General features: G+C 40.7%; 2 long non-coding RNA genes across 3 annotated transcripts in view; one reads left to right on the top strand and one right to left on the bottom strand.

Annotated features, from left to right (window-relative positions):
- Positions 1-18,272, bottom strand: part of LOC131279678 (uncharacterized) — a 51,913-nt gene that overhangs the window by 12,004 nt on the left and 21,637 nt on the right. Inside the window, exon 3 of one of the 2 annotated variants that reach the window (XR_009187064.2) lies at positions 4,648-4,872. The exons of the other annotated variant lie outside the window; for it this stretch is intronic. This is a non-coding gene — a long non-coding RNA (uncharacterized lncRNA). The remainder of the gene's footprint in view (positions 1-4,647; positions 4,873-18,272) is intronic. 2 annotated transcript variants of the gene reach the window in all.
- On the top strand, positions 4,718-6,003 carry LOC131279681 (uncharacterized). Its single transcript, XR_009187067.1, has 2 exons — positions 4,718-4,796; positions 5,695-6,003. It is a non-coding gene; the product is annotated as an uncharacterized lncRNA (long non-coding RNA).

Below are 18,272 nucleotides of genomic sequence, written 5' to 3'. Positions count from 1 at the left end.
CATAATCTGTAACAAATGTACTACCATGGTGTGCTGTGTTGATAGAGGAGTGCTGTGTGGGAATTCTGCACATGTGCATGATTGTTTTGTAAGGTTACAACTTCTGCCATAAAAATATATTAAAAAAATATTAATAGGATAGGTTGTGGGGGGGGGGAGAAATACACCAAATGTAAGATAAGGACTATAGTTAATAGTAAGATTTTGACAATACTCTTTCATAATTTGTAGCAAATGTCTCATAACAATGTAAGGTGTTGGTCCTGGGTTGATGTATGAGACCCCTGCATGATGTTATGCATTTTTGCTTTGTAAGTTCACAACTTTTACTATACACTTATTGTTTATGTATGTTCACATATAAGTGATATAATAATTATAATAATAATTATAGGTTGGGTTGGGGGAAAAATACACCAAATGTAAGATCATTTGGTTAGTAGTAATATTTTAAGGATGTGTAAAAATATTTCACAACAATGCAAAACATTGGTGGTATGGTGAAATATGAGAGCCCTGTATGATGTTAAGTATGTTTGTTTTGTAAGTTCTCAACTATTACTATATACTTATTGTTTATGTATGTTTATGTATGAATAATATACTTCAATAAATAAAAAAAAGTGTTAAAAAGCATGATTAAGTGGGGCATAGCCCATGTATATAATGGTGGTTCAACATAAGAAAATCAATTAACATAATACACTACCTTAATTGAACAAAGGAAAGGCACTACGTGATCATCTCAATTGATGCAGGAAAGGCATTTGAAAAAATCCAGCACCGCTTCTTTGTAAAAACACTTAGAATACAAGAAATAGAAGGAAACTTCCTCAACATGATAAAGGGCATATATGAAAAACTCACAGCTAACTCAATGGTGAAAGATTGAACACTTTCCCTCTAAGATCAGAAACAAGACAAGGTTTTCCTCTGTAACCTCTGTTATTCAGTGTTGTACTGGAAGTTCTAGCCAGAGCAGTAAGAAAAGAAAAATAACTAAAATGTCTCCAAATTGGAACAGAAGGAAAGAATTCACTATCTGCACATAACATAATCCTACATATATAAAATCCTGAAAAATCCAAAACAAAACTATTAGAGCTAATAAACTAATGCAACAAAGTAATGGGATACACAACCATCACACAAATTGAGTAGTGTTTCTATACACTGTTCAGAGCAACCTGAAAAGAAAATCAAGGAAAGCATTCTATTTATAAAAAATCATCTAAATGAATAAAATATTTAGGAATAAATTTAACCAAGGATGTAAAGGTCTTCTGTGGGGAAAACTATGACTTCTGCTAAAAGAAGTCAAAAGACCTAAATAAATGGAAGGAAATTCTGCATTCGTGGATTAGAAAACTAACTATTATTAAGATGTCAATTCTACTCAAAGCAGCACAGTTTCAACACAATACCAATCAAAATTTTAACAACATTCTTTGCAAAAAAGAAGCCAGTAATCAAATTTATATGGAAGAGTTAGTCACCCTGAATAACCAAAGCCATCCTGAAAAAGAATGGTGGAAGAATCTCTTTCCAATTTAAAAACTTATAACAAAGCTACAGTAATAACAATAGCATGGAATGGTCACATGGACAGATGTATAGACCAGTGGAATCCAATTGAGATTTCAGAAAAAAACCTTCACATCTATGGCCGAATGATTTTTGACAAGGGTACCAAGTTTGCTCGATGGAGAAATGAATAATTTCTTCCACACATGGTCCTAGGAAAAGTAGATATTTATATGCAAAAGATTGAAGGTAGACTCCTAACTTACAATACCTACAAAAATTAATTCAAAATTGGATTAAAAATTCAAGGATTAAATACCTGAATATAAGAACCAAAACTCTTAAAAAAAAGCAAAATAAAGCATCTTCATGACCTTGTGTTGTTAGGCATTGGTTTCGTGGATTTACACCAAAGCATGACCAACAAAAGAAAAGACAAATAAATGGGACTTCATCAAAGTGACTTCATCAAAGGTCTTAAACATGAAAGTAAAAGATAACCTATAGAATAAGGAAGATATTTGGGAACCACTATCTGATTAGTTTTTTGTTTGTTTGTTTAGGAAGTACCAGGGATTGAACCTGGGGCATTGCACATGGGAAGCCGGCACTCAACCACTGAGCTATACCCACTCCCCTGATTGGTTTCTTTTAAAGATTTATTTATTTATTCATTCCCACCTGCCTCCATTGTTTTGCACTCACTTTCTGCTCTGTGTCCATTTGCTGTGTGTTCTTCTTGTGTCTGCTTGTCTTCTCTTTAGGCAGCACCAGGAACTGATCCTGGAACTATCCATAATGGGAGAGAGGTGCTCAATCTCTTGTGCCACCTCAGCTCCATGGTCTGCTGAGTCTTATTGTCTCTCTTCTGTGTCTCTTTTGTTGTATCATCTTGCTGCACCAACTCTCTATGTAGGCCAGCACTCCATATGGGCCAGCACTCCTGCATGGACCAGCATTCCGTGCAGGCCAGCTCTCCACGCGGGCCAGCTCTCTGCATGGGCCAGCTCGTCTTCACCAGGAGGCCCCAGGAATCCAACACTGGGCCTCCCATATGGTAAGCGAGAGCCCAATCACTTAAGCCACATCCACTTCCCCTGATTAGTTCCCTCCCGCACTTTGCGGCTTGCTTGCTGTCTATTCTCTGTGTCCATTCGTTGTGTGCTCTTCTGTGTTTTTGCTTGTCTCCCTTTTTGTTGCGTCACCTTGCTGAGGCAGCACTCGGCAGTGCTTGTGGGCTGGGCGGCACTCCGTGGCGCTTGTGGGCTGGGCGGCATTCGCAGCGTTTGCAGGCCAGTGGCACTCCACAGTGCCCAGGCCGGTGGCTCTCCGCAGCGTGCAGCCAAGCCTGCCTTCACAAGGAGACCCCAGGACATGAACCCAGGGCCTCCCATATGGTAGACGGGAGCCCAACTGATGGAGCCACAGCCGCTTCCCCCTTGATGAGTTTTTAATATCGAGAATATATAAAGAACTCCTACAACTGAACAATAAAAAGACAAACACCTCAATTTAAAGAAATAGGCATAAGACTTGAATAGACATTTCTCCAAAGAAGATATAAGAATGGCCAATAAACACATGAAAAGATGTTCAACATCAGTAGCCATTAGGGAAATGCAACTCAATACCACAATGAGATACCATTTCATACACATTTCACTACATTTGCCACTACGCAAGAAAATTAAAAATAACAAGTGTTTGGCAAGGATGGAGAAATAGAGACCCTGGATCATTGTTGTTGGGAATGTAAAATGCTACACTCGCTATAGAAGACAGTTTGGCAGTTCCTCCGAAAGTTAGGTATAGGGTTACCAGACGACCCAGAAGTTCCACTTCCAGGTAAATACACAAAACAGTTGAAAGCAGGAACTCAAACAGATATTTGCACACTGACATTCATAACGGCATTATTCACAACTGCCAAAAGAGTAAAGCAACCCAAGTGTCCATCCACTGATGAATATACATTGTATGTATGTACCAAATGTGGTCTATCCATACAATGAAACATTCTGCAGCCATAAAAAGGAATGATGTTCTTATACCTGTGACACCACGGATGAAACTTGAAGACAGCATGTTGAATGGAATAAGCCAGACACAAAAGGACAAATATGGTATGATCTCAAAGATATGAAATAATTAGAACAAGCGAATTTGTAGGTCAGAAACTAGAAGACAGGTTACCAGGGGTCAGGGTGGAGAATAGGGAGTTAATGTTTAACGGGTACAGAGTTTTCATTTGAGTGGTGGAAAATTTTTGATAATGGATGGTGGTGATAGTAGCAGAACATTGGGAATGTAATTAACCCTACTGAATTTAATATTTGAAGGTTAAAGGGATGAAATTTTAGGTTGTATATTATGTTACTAGAATAAATTTTTTAGAAAGCCATAGGACTGGGGGGTGGGTGTAGCTTAGGAGTTGAGGGCCTGCTCCCATATTCGAGGTCCCAGGTTCCTTCCCTGGCACCTCTTTAGAAAAAAAAATCCTTATATCTGTAAACACAAAAAGTGAACCTAATGTAAATTATGAACTATAATTCATAGCATAATTATAATACTGTTTCATCAGTGTAACAAAGCTCCCACACTAACTCGGTGTTAAGCAAGCAAAAACGTTAAACGGAAGGGCTCACAGGGACGCTGTCTTTTCTGCACGACTTTCCTGTGAGCCTACAACTTCTTCCTGAGAAGCGAGGCGCCCCTTGCCCTGCTCCTGCCCGTTTCTCACATAATGAAAACTGACACATGGCAAGTCAGCGACAGCGACAGAATCCCACGCAGCTCTGCTGGCGCTGGGCCACGGTTCTGCGACTCCAGCATCGCTTCCTTCTTACTTTGCCACCAGGTCCAGATGATGCGAAACCCAACATGAAGAAGGGCTTGGCTGTGTTTTCTGGAGAATGAAGACTGTCGGGCTCTGCGGTCCTGCCCTGACATGAGAACACCCTGCTCTCCCTCGCACCCCCACCCCACGCCCCAGCACCGTGAAGGACGGGTGGGCCGAGGGAAGGCCCCCCCGCCGGCGGCCGAGCTGAGCCAGGGGCCTCGCTGGCAGGGACACGTCTGCCCGGTCACCCAGCCGTCCCAGCGGGCCCTACTGCTCCCCCTTACCTGTGCTTAGGAGCTGTCTGGCTATCTCAGATCAACCTCAGGGACGTCTCCACAAGGGTCGGTTGAGACTCCTGGTGAAGGCCAGCCCCAGCCCACCTGCAGCCAGTCTCGATGCCTGCACAATGTAGACTGTCCCTAAGCTGGTCGAGGTACGTGATTTCTGTCTCCTGCAAAGTTGTCATTTCAGGACTCCTGGGGGATTCACCAACGGACCCTCTGCTTCTCCTACAAGAGAATCATTTGAAAGCTACAGTACATTAAACCCCCCTCAAATTCCGCTGGCACTTGGGGTATCATTTTAGTCTTTTGTCCACATCAGGGAAAGGTCTCCTGGAGTTCTTCAAAGCTCCAGGCCAGAGGGTCCCAGATTCACTCTCAGACAAACATGAATGAAAAGAGAGTCTGGGTGACTTGTTTCAGACAAATAGAATTCATGTCAAAAAGCATTAGCTGGGCAAAGAAAATTCTGAGCAAAGATATGCTCCACAGTAAAGATCTAACAGCTAAACCCTTGATGTGGCAATAACAATGTGTGTGAGAAATGTAAGAAAAAATGCTTGCAATGTAATATTTGTGGGAGACTTTTAAACATACAACATCTCAAAGTTTGACAGCTCACGTAAACAAAAATAGACAAAAGCAGAAATCTAAATCACAGAACCGCTCTCTTACAAAGAGAAAATATGCTATCTTTTAAAATATCCATGGAACATTTACAAAACCTGATCATACACAGAACACAAAGATAAACTCAGTAAGTTTCAAAGCATAAAATTTATACAAGCCATTCTATCATGACACCAAGTAATAAGACTGAAAATTAAACAAATAAATGGACCATCCACTGGAGGGGAAGGGAAACTCCCAAACAGTAATTAAGTCAAAATGAAATCAAAAGTGAGATAGAGGCTTTTTTTTTTTGAGGTACCGGGGGCTGGGGATTGAACCCAGGACCTGGTATATGGGAAGCCGGGGCTCAAACACTGAGTTGTTGCACACTCCCCTGAGTTGTTGTTTTTGTTCGTTTTGCTTGTTGTCTTTTTTTAGAGGCACCAGGAACCAAACCCGGGACCTTCATGTGGGAAGCAGGTGCTCAACTGCTTGAGCCACATCTGCAACCTGAAGCTATTTTTTAAATAATGAAAGTGAGAACAGTTTTCATGCATTCACCTAATAAGCAATTATTGATCACCTCCTAGATGCGAGGCACTGTTCTAAGGGCAGGATATACAGCTGTCACAGGAGTTACGTTACTTGAGTGGGGGAAGACAACTAATAAACAAGTGTATGAATAAACGAGAAATATCTGGGGAAAATGCATGTTTTAATGAAAATAAAGCAGAATGTTGTGAAAGACTGACTGGTGTGGGGTGGTACTCCTTTTGGTTTGGAAGGCCTCTCAGAGATGGTATTTAAACTGACATCTGAATGTCAGGAAGAATTCACTCTGAAAAGAACATTCCAGCAGAGACAACCTACATGTATTTCAAAGTTAGAGGATGGAATGCAGCAAATGTGAAATTTTATAACTTTAATTTTCTCATTATTGAAAAAAGAATGAAAGTAACTGAATTATTCAAGAAGTGAGAATAAGGGTAAAAATTACATTAAAAGGAGGGAAGGAAATAGAAAAGATAACAACCAAAGTAAACTATTTTTTAAAGAGAGAGAAGGAATGGTAAACAAATCCAAGATTTAGTAATTTTGGAAGAAAAGTATGATAAACATCTAATCAATTTTTAAATAAAACACATACAAATGTAAAAATAAATATAAAAAGCCTCTCAATTTCTTAAGGGCTAAAATACCAAATCTGACACACATGCACACACAAAAAGTATTTCAAACTTTAGAGCAATCTTATTCATGCATCTAAATGGAATTTATAGTATTTTATTTTATTTATTTATTTATTTATTTATTTTTTCATTGTTGTGGAACATTTATTACAATTCTTTACAGCACTTTTGGGTTTTTTTTGTTTTTTTTTTCAAATTCTACTCAATTTATTCATTTTTTAAAAAATATTACATTAAAAAAATATGAGGTCCCCATTCACCCCCTCCGCCCCCACCCCACCACTCCCCCCACAGTAACACTCTCCCCCATCATCATGACACATCCATTGCATCTGGTGAGTACATCTCTGGGCATCGCTGCACCCCATGGCCTGTGGTCCACACCACAGCCCACACTCTCCCACGTTCCATCCAGTGGGCCATGGGAGGACACACAATGTCCGGCAATTGTCCCTGGGGCACCACCCAGGACAACTCCAAGTCCCGAAAATGCCTCCACATCTCATCTCTTCCTCCCATTACCTGCACCCCACAGCCACCATGGCCATTTTTTCCACACCAATGCCACATTTTCTCGATTATTAACCACAATAGTTCATGAATAGAATATCATTAAGTCCACTCTGATCCTTACTGTATTCCTCCTTCCTGTGGCCCTTGGCTTAGTTGTGTCCATTCCACATCTATGTCAAGAGGGGGCTTAGATTCCACATGGATACTGGATGCAATCCTCCTGCTTTCAGTTGTAGGCACTCTAGGCTCCATGGTGTGGTGGTAGACATTCTTCAGCTCCATGTTAGCTGAGTGGGGTAAGTCCAATAAATCAGAGTGTAGGAGCTGAAGTCTGTTGGGGCTCAGGGCCTGGCTATCACATTGTCAGTCCAGAGATTCAAATCCCTTAGATATATCTTAAATCCCAGCACCAACTACAATTCCAGTAAAGTAGCATGAAAGGCTTGTGGGAATTTATAGTATTTTAAATGACCCATGCATCACAACCAAGGAAGCTTTGTCCCAGAATGAAAGGGTAACTTAGAATTAGGAAAAAAAAACTAATATAATGTAATGTGATAAGGCACATTATTTTTTCTATAGTTAAACCTGTCTTATAATCACAAAATTCAACACTTTTTCTGATAAAGAGCTATATCTGCAATTTGGACCACTTCCTTCACTCAAAGGGAGAAATATGGTAAATAAAATATATAAAGTAATTAAAATTTAAAGTAAGAAAAGAAAGAAAAAGCTAAGGAAATTAACAATGAAGGAGTCAAAGCCAGAATTACAAGCTTATGCGTTGATACAGTGATGAACTATGAAATGGGAGTGAGAGATATCAAATCCAAATATTTGCCCCAATGGCCAAAAATTGACATTTTATTACCCATTCGTATCTGCATAAAACAGAGTCTGTCAATGAGCTCACTACATAAAGCTGGGACTTTGAAGGGTGCCTCCCAGTGTTTCTAGGATCAAGAAACACTCACTCTGTTCCCTGTACCAGAAAAGTGACAAGGAAATTTGAATCTGCCTGGGACTCTGGTTGGGACAAAAGCCCTCCTTTAGAGCCCAAAAGCTTGGCTGTGTGCTTTGTATGAGCATGGAGAGCACATGTATTTAACCCGTTTTACTCTGCTAGGCTGCCCAAAGCAATATACTAGAAATGGGTTGGCTTTTCCAATGGGAATTTATTATCTTACAAGCTTACAGTTCCAAGGCCGAGAAAACAGTCTAAATCAAGGCACCATCAGGTGATGCTTTCTCTCCAAAGACCGGCTGCCCCGATACTGGACTCCTCTGTCACATTGCAAGGCAATTGGTGGCATCTACCAGTCCCTCCCTTCTCTTCTGGGTTTCCTTGCTTTTAGCTTCTGGCTTCCGCGGCTTTCTCTCTGTTCCTCTCTCCATGTTCATCCCATTTATACAGGAATCCAGTGAGAGGATTAAAACCCACCCTGGGCCATGCCTTAACGGAAGTAATCTAATCACAAAGGTCCCACCCACAGTAAGTTCACCCCCACAGGAATGGACTGGCTTTAAGAGCGTGATTTTCTGGGGTACATACAGTCTCAAACCACCACCAGGCACCTCCAAGTCAAGAAATTAACGTAGGATTGGCTCTGGACCAGAAAACCCCTGAGATGCTCAGCAAATAGACACACATTTCCAACATCATCCAGAACGGGAGTCTGTAAACTAAGTCCTGTGGGCCAAATCCTACCTCTTTTTATATAATCTGTATACTAAGAATGGATTTTATGTTTTTAAAAGCGTTGTAGAACAAATAAAAGAAAAACCTAGTGACAGAGAACAGTATATGGCCTGCAAAGTCTAAAATATTTGCTCTCTGTCCCTTTACAGATAAAGTTTGCCAACCCCTGGTTTAGACAACAAAGAATGTTCAAAGGGAGAAATAATCCCCAATTGAAGATGTGCACACTATAAAAAATTACTAAATGATAAAACTATCCACCATTTAAATACATCAGTAGGCTCAACTAGTAATAGGATAAGCAGCCTTGCAAACTTGAGACAACAGCACCATCTGAAGACACTATAAAATAGCCATTTAAAAAATAGTAATGGTGAGCAGATGTGGCTCAAGTGGTTAAATGCCTGCTTCCCACATGGGAGGTCCTGGGTTCAGTTTCCAGTGCTCCTAAAAAAAACAACCAACCAGCAAATAAATGAAAACTTGACTCAGGGAAGCCAATATGGCTCAGTGGTTGAGCGCCCGCTTCTCACATGTTTAATCCCTGGCCCTCAGTACCTCAAAAAAAAAAAGTAAGATAAAAGGTATCTTTTAAAAAGAATATCCATAAAAGAAATACCTAGTCATCAGAATTAAAACTCAAAGGAAAAATTAAAAAGCAGATCCAAACATAAAATTGAGGAAGCACTTAGTGAATTGGAAGGTAAATCTGAGAAAATTAACCAGAATGTAACACAAAGCAATATAGGAATAGAAAATATTTTTTAAAAATAAGTTTAAAATCAGGAAGGATAGACAGAAAGAAAAATTAATTGTTATAAAAGGATGATTAAAGAAAATAGAGAGAAAATTATATTTGAAGAGGAAATTATTGTGAATTTTTCAGAATTGATAAAAACATAAATCCTTAGATTCAAGAAGCACACTATATCTTTAGCAGGATTTAAAAAAAAAATCCACAACAGGACATGTTATGGTAAAGTTACAAAACACGAAAGAAAAAGTTAAAAGTAAACAGAGAAAAAACACAAATTACCATTGTAGTAGAGACCGGTATATATCCACCAAAAATATATTGTTTTGTGTTCTTTTTAGAGTTTTATTTACTTATTTAAATTTTTTTTTAAATTTAATTGCCTTTTTTTAAAAGATCACAAAAAATGTTACATTGAAAAATATATGAGGGAAGCAGATCTGGCTCACTGGATAGAGCTTCCACCTACCACATGGGAGGTCCCAGGTTCAAACCCAGGGCCTCCTTGACCGTGTGGAGCTGACCCACGTGCAGTGCTGATGCGCACAAGGAGTGCCCTGCCATGCAGGGGTGTCCCCCGTGTAGGGGAGCCCCACGCACAAGGAGTGCACCCCATAAGGAGAGAACCCCCATGCGAAAAAAGCGTAGCCTGTGCAGGAGTGGCATCGCACACACGGAGAGCTGACGCAACAAGATGACGCAACAAAAAAGAGAAACAGATTCTGGGTGCCGCTGACAAGTATACAAGCGGACACAGAAGCACACATGGCGAATGGACACAGAGAGCAGACAACTAGTGGGGGTGGGGGGAAGGAGAGAGAAATAAATAAAATAAATCTTAAAAAAAATATATATGTATATATATATATAAGAGGTTCCCATATACTTCACACCCCACACCACCCCACTCCTCCCATATCAGCGTCTTTCAATATATACAAAAATAATTCTATTAACATTTACATAATCTAAGTAACTTTGAAAAAATTTTAAAGTATTTAATAAATATATATATATTTTTTTCTAAATATTCTGGAAAAACACAGCTATAGTTGGGCACATAGATGCTAAAGCTGGAGTTCTATGAATAAGCCATGCCTTATAGATTTGACTTTAGAATCATGTACTATTATGCATAATTATGAAAAAAATTTAAAATTTTGAAAAACAATCTCTAAAAGTCGAGAGGAAAAGAAACAATCCTAACTTGCATTGGAGAGAAACTAGTCAAAGAGACATTAATTTGACTGTATATATATATATTTTTAAAGATTTATTTATCCCCCCCCCAGTTGTCTGTTCTCTGTTTCTATTTGCTGCGTCTTGTTTCTTTGTCCGCTTCTGTTGTCGTCAGCAGCACAGGAAGTGTGGGCGGCGCCATTCCTGGGCAGGCTGCACTTTCTTTCACGCTGGGAGGCTCTCCTCATGGGTGCACTCCTTGCGCGTGGGGCTCCCCTACACGGGGGACACCCCTGCGTGGCACAGCACTCCTTGCGCGCATCAGCACTGCGCATGGCCAGCTCCACACGGGTCAAGGAGGCCCGGGGTTTGAACCGCGGACCTCCCATGTGGTAGACGGATGCCCTAACCACTGGGCCAAGTCCGTTTCTTTTTAGCATTAAATTCTTTTAGGACAAAATATTTACATTAAAAAATCTTTATTTAACAGCAATCATATTGTTATTTGTAGCAAGGCTATTGTTGTGTGTGCATGATGTAATAAAGTAAATAAGTAATTATGTTATCATTGAGAATTGAAATTTTTGTTATGGGAGAAAGGAAATACAGATGTAATACATTCAGTGAGCTAACCTGAAATGAAAAATATCTGTATGAACTCATGCTGTATTCACCTTAATATATATAAAATATAAATAATGTAACATATTATATGTAATTAAACACACATTTTAAATAATGTAATATTTAATATAAATATTTATATACTAAATCTCTCCATTGAAAAGGACTAGAAACAAAGACTAGCCCAGAAGCAATGAGAACACTAGTACCCAAGTAATCATATGTAGATACAATTTCCTACAAAACAGAACCAGAGTTTCTTGGAGAAATGTCTGATTCCAGACCGAGGAAGGGAAACATACAAGCTGGACCTAAAACCTCTTGTCATACCAGGTAGCAAGAAAGTTATCAAAGACTCTTAGGGTCCTTTTAAAGGGCTCAGGAGCCAAAATGAACAGTCTTCCCTGGTCAAAGAAGGGCTAATTTGATTTGGGAACTTAATCCTGACTGCAGAGTATTTGAGCTTGATTCCCCACTCCTACAACCATTCCATCAATTCTCTGATACCCTTTTAATACATTCCTCTTCTTCTTTAAATGGTCTAGAATTGCTTTTGTTACTTGTGATTAAGAAATTTTACTGATACCTAAGGAAACTTGCCTAGTGTAATGTAGAGCGTAATAGATGCTCGATAAATGTTGGTTTCCTTCCTAGGAGTCAAAAATCTACTTTTCAGATATTAAAAAATGTACGGTGAGTTTTCTCTCTTATGAACGTGGGCGATTCTGTCCCTGCTCATATCCCTTTAACCCTCCCTACTTTCCTTGGCCCAGGAGAAGAAAATCTGCTAAACAAATGGGTCCCAGTCCAAGGTGTTGGCCAGGCTCCAGTTGGAAGTGGGTAGAGAGCAGAAGAACCAGCACCACTCTTCTCTTGCACTTCCAGCTTCCTGTCTCCCTGTGATTCACGACGTTAACATGAGAGCTCTTATCTCGTCTTCAACATGGTGCTAAGAGGGTAGTGAATTTAGTATCCCTCTCAGGGCCTGCATTTCTCTAGAATGCCTACGATTTCAATTTGAGGAGCCGTGAAAACCCCACCGAGATGCTGAGGCTTAATCACGTGCGCAGCTCGTCTTTCACCAGAAGATCCTGTACTGAGCACTGTCAGGTGCTGGCTCTGCTGTGAATGGTGTGGAGCTTTGAACCTCATTTGTTGCTGTTCCCTGCCTGGCACAGAGTTCTCTTGGGAAACTGATGGCAAGATTGGATGCTTGAAAGGGCAGAACTCAGATATTTCTGGGTTCCCTGTGGGGGCAGGAAGGGGTTATACCAAAAAGTGACAATAAAGCCCCTCTCTCATTCTCATAGAGCTCCCAAGAGGCAGGAAGCAGAAAGTTCAGGAGAACCCAGCATTGCGAGTGTCCCTCACCTCTACAGTTAGGGACTCTGACAGGGGGAACAAGGTAGAAAGACTGAGAGGAGGAGACAGGCAGGAGGGAAAAGGAGGAATAAGATGATGAACAACAAGCAAACAAGGAGCAAACAGACGAGGGAGCCAACAGAGGGGGAGCCCATGTGGCTCAGTGGTTAAACTCAGCCTCCCACAGGTGAGGTCCTGGGTTCAATCCCTGGTCCCAGGACCTGGAAAAAAAAAGAAAAAGAAAAAGAAAAAGATGGTGGCCTCCTCTATATTCCCCCACTCTGTTCTCCTTACCCTCTACCACTATTTCCCAGCCATTTTACACCCAAGGAGAAGAGTGATAAAAAGGGTGATGAGGATGATTCAAGTTCCTAGGTATTTTATTGGCCATATCCTCTGGGGAATTTCTCATTCATATCTCTGTTAAGCTAAGAAGATTATAGCCAGTGGCCTACACTACCTTTGCTCCACATCTTAAGGAGAAACATGCAACTCTCTCCTTTTCTTGGCATGTTTTTCCTTGGATTCATCTTTTTTTTTTTTTTTTTTGCCATCAGAAAGTTAATAAACAGAAGCCTGTGAAAGAGATATGAACTTAGGGGGAACGCGCCAAGGAAGTCACTTGACCTTACTTTTAAGGTTGAGTTTTGCCTCCAGAGCAAATGAAAGAACCCTTTGATGGTCATCCCCAGCTTGTCAGCAGCTCAGAGTCGAATTTGAGGCCAAAGCACTACAATAAAGTACGTGCGTTTACTTGGTCCTGTCCTCTAGTGGACACCATAGCCAAGGGCATAGCTCTGGCTGGCCAGAGATTGGGTGTTCAGAACCTTGGACCCAAGCCCAATGCCACCCCAAAAGAATGCCATGTTGCGCAGAACAAGCAACTTGGGTGACAGTAGATCAGCCCTTCTAAGACCCCTTGTGGCTAAGCCTTGGCAGATGAATGTCCTCTGAGCCCAGCTGAGCAGTGGCAGCTCACAGGCATCAGAGGTGAGGAAGCCCCAGCTCTCGGGCATCGTTGTTGTGATCCCAGGTCTGCTCCTTTGCTGGGCCTTGCCTCATTTTTTCTGCCATTTCCATCATCCCCTTCTTGATGGAACTCTTAGTGCTCCCCAACTTTAAAGAACCCTGTTTCCCACGGACGCTCTGGGGAATGTGTGGTGGCATGAGGTGATGGTCCCCAAAAGGTGGCCATCCAACCCTGAAAAGGATGTGGTTGAAATGTGATCGCATTGCTCCGCTTGGGAGATGGTCTTTCCAGGCAAGCTCCTAGACTGGCGTTGCCTTGTCTCCTTCCGTTGCCCCCAACGAGGCTTTCAAGGGCCTCAGATGCTATCTCAGGTCCTCTGCTTCCCTCTTCTGGTCAACTGAAGGGACTCACTATAGCCACTTAGAGTTCAGGGAAAGGAGTGATACCATGGTACCTGGGAATCAATCTCCAAACAATCACTTTTCAGTTCACAAACAGCTACACGCAGAAAGCAGGGTAATTAAAGAGGGCACTGTTGTCCCTAACGCAGTCCTGACACCTGCTCTACTATACAGGCATGGATGGAAGATGTTTTCAAATGGAATCTCAAGGTGCATTTTTGCAAAAGGGGGTTCTTTGACAAATAAATTTGGGGAGTCGTAAGTAAGTTACACAGGTTCCTTTCTGAAAAATTTCTCAGGGCCTTTAAATTCCCAATGTGAGTTATGAATCCCTCAGGGAGATAGAATATATATAGTTTTTGATCTATGAACCCAAGGGCTAATTGTCCATCTTGCAAAACACACCGTGGGAAATGCAACACGGCATTGAAGGGTGGAGCTAAAAAAGAAAGCCCTCCACGTTATGAAATGACAGGTATTATCTTACTCAAGCAAATACTAAGACCAATGAAGGAATGACACCAACACCTCTTTGAGTTGCCATTAGACTCAGGCACGATCACAAAAGCTCAGAGTTGGAAAGGAACAGTCCCTGGCAGCTTTATTTTGTAGACAAGGCAACTGAGATTTAGAGAGTTCTACCGAAAGTAAAGGACAGTTTCAAAACCCAAGGAAGAAACACAACTTTAGACAGCAATGCAAGATGGCAGCCACCATGGGCTGTGAAATAAAAGTCTCTTGCAATTTCTGACTGTTGGAAGATCTTGAAGAAGGTCAGAAAGGAGCAGGAGATGGCACAGTTAGCTGGAGTCTAGAAAGTGACAAAGCCCTGACACTTACAAAATGGACAGGGATAATAATCGATCTTCCAAAAACAATTTATAAAACTGAAGGGAGCAGATGTGGCTCAAGCATTTGAGCATGTACCTCTCACATGGGAGGTCCTGGGTTTGGTTTCTGGTGCCTCCTAAAGAAAAAGCAAACAGACAACAAGCAAAAAACAACCAGCAGACAAGAAACAAAAACAATGAGCAGACAACGAGTGCAAACAATGAGAAAAAACAACAACAACAATGAATAAAAACAAGTAAATAGATGAGGAAGCCATCTCGGGGTGGGGGGGAATGAATACACAGTCTTAAAATAGAATGTGGATCTAAAAACACAGAAGTACCTCACTTTGTAAGATTTGTAACAAAAGTAAATATGAATGCAGTTAATAGTTTAATGGAGTGTTGGACCCAAGAGACATATCAGTGTTAGCGAAATGGCAAACTTCATATAGCACCAAAGCTGACCTGCAAAAGCTTCAGTGCTTAATGATGTCTAATGAAAATATACAACTCCCCTCAGCTACCTGAAAGAAAGTGCTACAGCAACCAAAAAAGAAAACCACAGCCCTCCACCCATCCCTATTTGATTTAATCAGTCTTCATTTTCCATAGGGGTAAAATTTCTAGATACCACTTGTAGACCTCAAAGTACTGGGAAAAAATCTCCCATTCAAAGGCATTTTATCTTAAGATACTGTAAATGATAATATCTTTTGTCCATTTGAAATATACACATTGTGCTATAACAAAAAATAAAAAAATAAAATAAATATAACTTTAATGTCTATTTGTGGACATGCAGGACCCTTGACCATTTTGCTCAGAGGAGCTAAAGAGTCAATATTTTAACATATTGGCCAGCAGGTAAAGAAAGCTTAGATTAGAAGAGTATACGTTAGGCCATCTGCTTCACTTGTTTGACAATCTACTTCACTTGTTTGACAAACAAGATTTGACTTATGACTCATTTACGAACCCACAGAGAGCATTTTTATAAACGTTATTATCCTCATTCATACGTCAAGTGGAATTTCAGGAAATACAGTTTGTGTTAAACTCCAAAGTGCTTTAATGCTTTTTCGCTGAAGTGCAGCAGCCTTCTGGATCAGCTAAGACTATTCTGGTGTCAAGAACTCTGATAGGCTACTGGTGGAAGTGTACATTGGTACAGTGGCTGTTTTAGTTTCCCAGTTGCTAAAACAAATACTGTGCAATAGGTGAGCTTAAGCAACGGGAATTTATCAGCTCAGGGTTCAGAGGCTAGGAGAAGCCCGAAATCAAGGCATAGCAAGGGCATGCTTTCTCCCCCAAAACTGTGGCATGCTGGGCCTGCCAGGCCTCCTCCTCCTTGGCTTTTTGGTCCCGTGGCAATGCACATGCCTGAGCCTTCTCCTTTCTCCTCCAGATTCTGTTGGCTCCCATCTTCTTACTTGTCTTGTGGCTTCTCTCTGTGTGTCCAATTTCCTCTACTTGTAAGGACTTAAGCCGCTTTGGACCAAGGGCCACCGTCGTTCAGTTTGGGCACGCCTTAACTAACAACCTCTTCAAGGACCCTGTTTACAAATGTTACGCCCACAGGACCTGGGGTGGGGCCTGAGCATGCCTTTTGAGGGGGCATGCTTCAGTCCCCAGCAATCACTATTAAAAAAAGATTATTGTCTAGTTAAATAGAAGATATGTGTAATTTGTGACTCAGCATATCTCCATTAGTATATACCCCTATAAAAAAAAATGTATGCTTACGTAAACCAGAATAGCTTGTGTATCTAAGAATGTTCATTGCAAGTATTGAATAATAGCGCCAAACTAGAAACAAATGTCTATCAAGAGTGGAATAGATAACAAATTATGGTACATTCATTGTATGAATTGTTACACCATGAGAAATAGGGAAAAAAGTACATCTCATGCCATGTGGTTGATGAATCAAAGCCGTAAAACTGAGTGAAAATAACCAAACAGCACCGGATGAATACTTTATGATTCAATTTATATAAATGTTTTAAAAGGAAAAATTAAACAATTCTTAGGACTGTAAAACTACAAAGAAAAGTAATTAAGTAAATACCATAAACATCACAAGAGTAATCACTGCAGGGAAGCAGATTTGGCCTGACAGATAGGGCATCCGCCCACCACATGGGAGGTCCAAAGTTCAAACCCAGGGCCTCCTGACCCGTGTGACGACCTGCCCACGCGCAGCGCTGATGTGTGCAAGGAGTGCAGTGCCACGCAGGGGTGTCCCCGCATAGGGGAGCCCCACGTGCAAGGAGTGCACCCATAAGGAGAGCTGCCCAGCATGAAAAAAGTGCAGCCTGCCCAGGAATGGTGCCACACACATGGAGAGCTGATGCAGCAAGATGATACAACAAAAAGAGACACAGACTCTGGGTGCCGCTGACAAGAATACAAGCAGACACAGAACACACAGCAAATGGACACAGAGAGCAGATAATTGCGGGGGGGGGGGGGGGGTGGGGGTGGATAAGGGAAGAGAAATAAATAAAAAATAATTTTAAAAAATTATTATCCGTAATAGTTCAAAATGGTAACAGTCCAAATGTCCATCATTTGTAGAATATACAAATAAAGTATGGTATATTCAGAGAATGGAGTACTATACAGAAATAAAAATGAATGAACTACAGCTAGAGCCATAACTTAGATGACTCTCACAAATAGAATGATGAGCAAAAAAAGCCAGATATGAAAGAATACACATTATATAATGTATTTTTTATAAAGTTAAAAAAAAACAGACAAAACTAATTCATGATGTTAGGTGTTAATATACTGGTCAGTTTTAGGGAAGAGGCAGGTGTTAGTAATAGGAAAACAGTACAAGGTAAACCTTTGAGATGCTGATGGATGTTCTACTTCTAGACCTGGATGGGCAATGTTCACTTGGTGACAAGTGAGTATGTTCACTTGGTGACAATTCATCAAGCTGTACATTTACAATTGGTGAACTTTTCTGCTTGTATCTTACATTTCAATAAAAATTTATTTTAAAAAGTGACAATGAATTCAAAATTTCATACTGATACTAAGAATTATGAATAAATCAAATAAAAATAATTAAAATACAGGATTAGGGCTAGTTTGGAGTGGTAGATAGCGAGTTCTCTTTGAATATGTTGAAACTGAAGTGCCAGAGGGATTTGCAGGTAAAAATGTTCAGTAAATACTTGTGTATATGAGTCTGGGTCTCAAGGCAGAAAGGTGGGCTGGAGAGTGACACTGGGAAGTCATCAGTGTAAAGATGGTAATTGAGGCCATGGGAGTGGATGAGATCATCCACAGGTAAGCAAAGGAACCACCTGAGGACAGAACCTTGAAGGACTACCAAGACTTACAGAAGGAAAACTCATGACATTGGTGAGGAAGGAGCATCCAGAGAGAGTGGTATGGAAACAAAGGGAAGACTCTTTTAGAAGGAGGCAATGGCCAACAGGGTCAAATGAGGGAGGAAGCTAGTGAAGGACTGAGAA

This window comes from Dasypus novemcinctus, chromosome 9 (assembly GCF_030445035.2).
Source record: "Dasypus novemcinctus isolate mDasNov1 chromosome 9, mDasNov1.1.hap2, whole genome shotgun sequence".
In the NCBI taxonomy this organism is placed as follows: domain Eukaryota; kingdom Metazoa; phylum Chordata; class Mammalia; order Cingulata; family Dasypodidae; genus Dasypus; species Dasypus novemcinctus.
The sequence above is the reverse complement of the archived record's forward strand: the minus strand, read 5'-3'. Positions and strand labels throughout refer to the sequence as shown.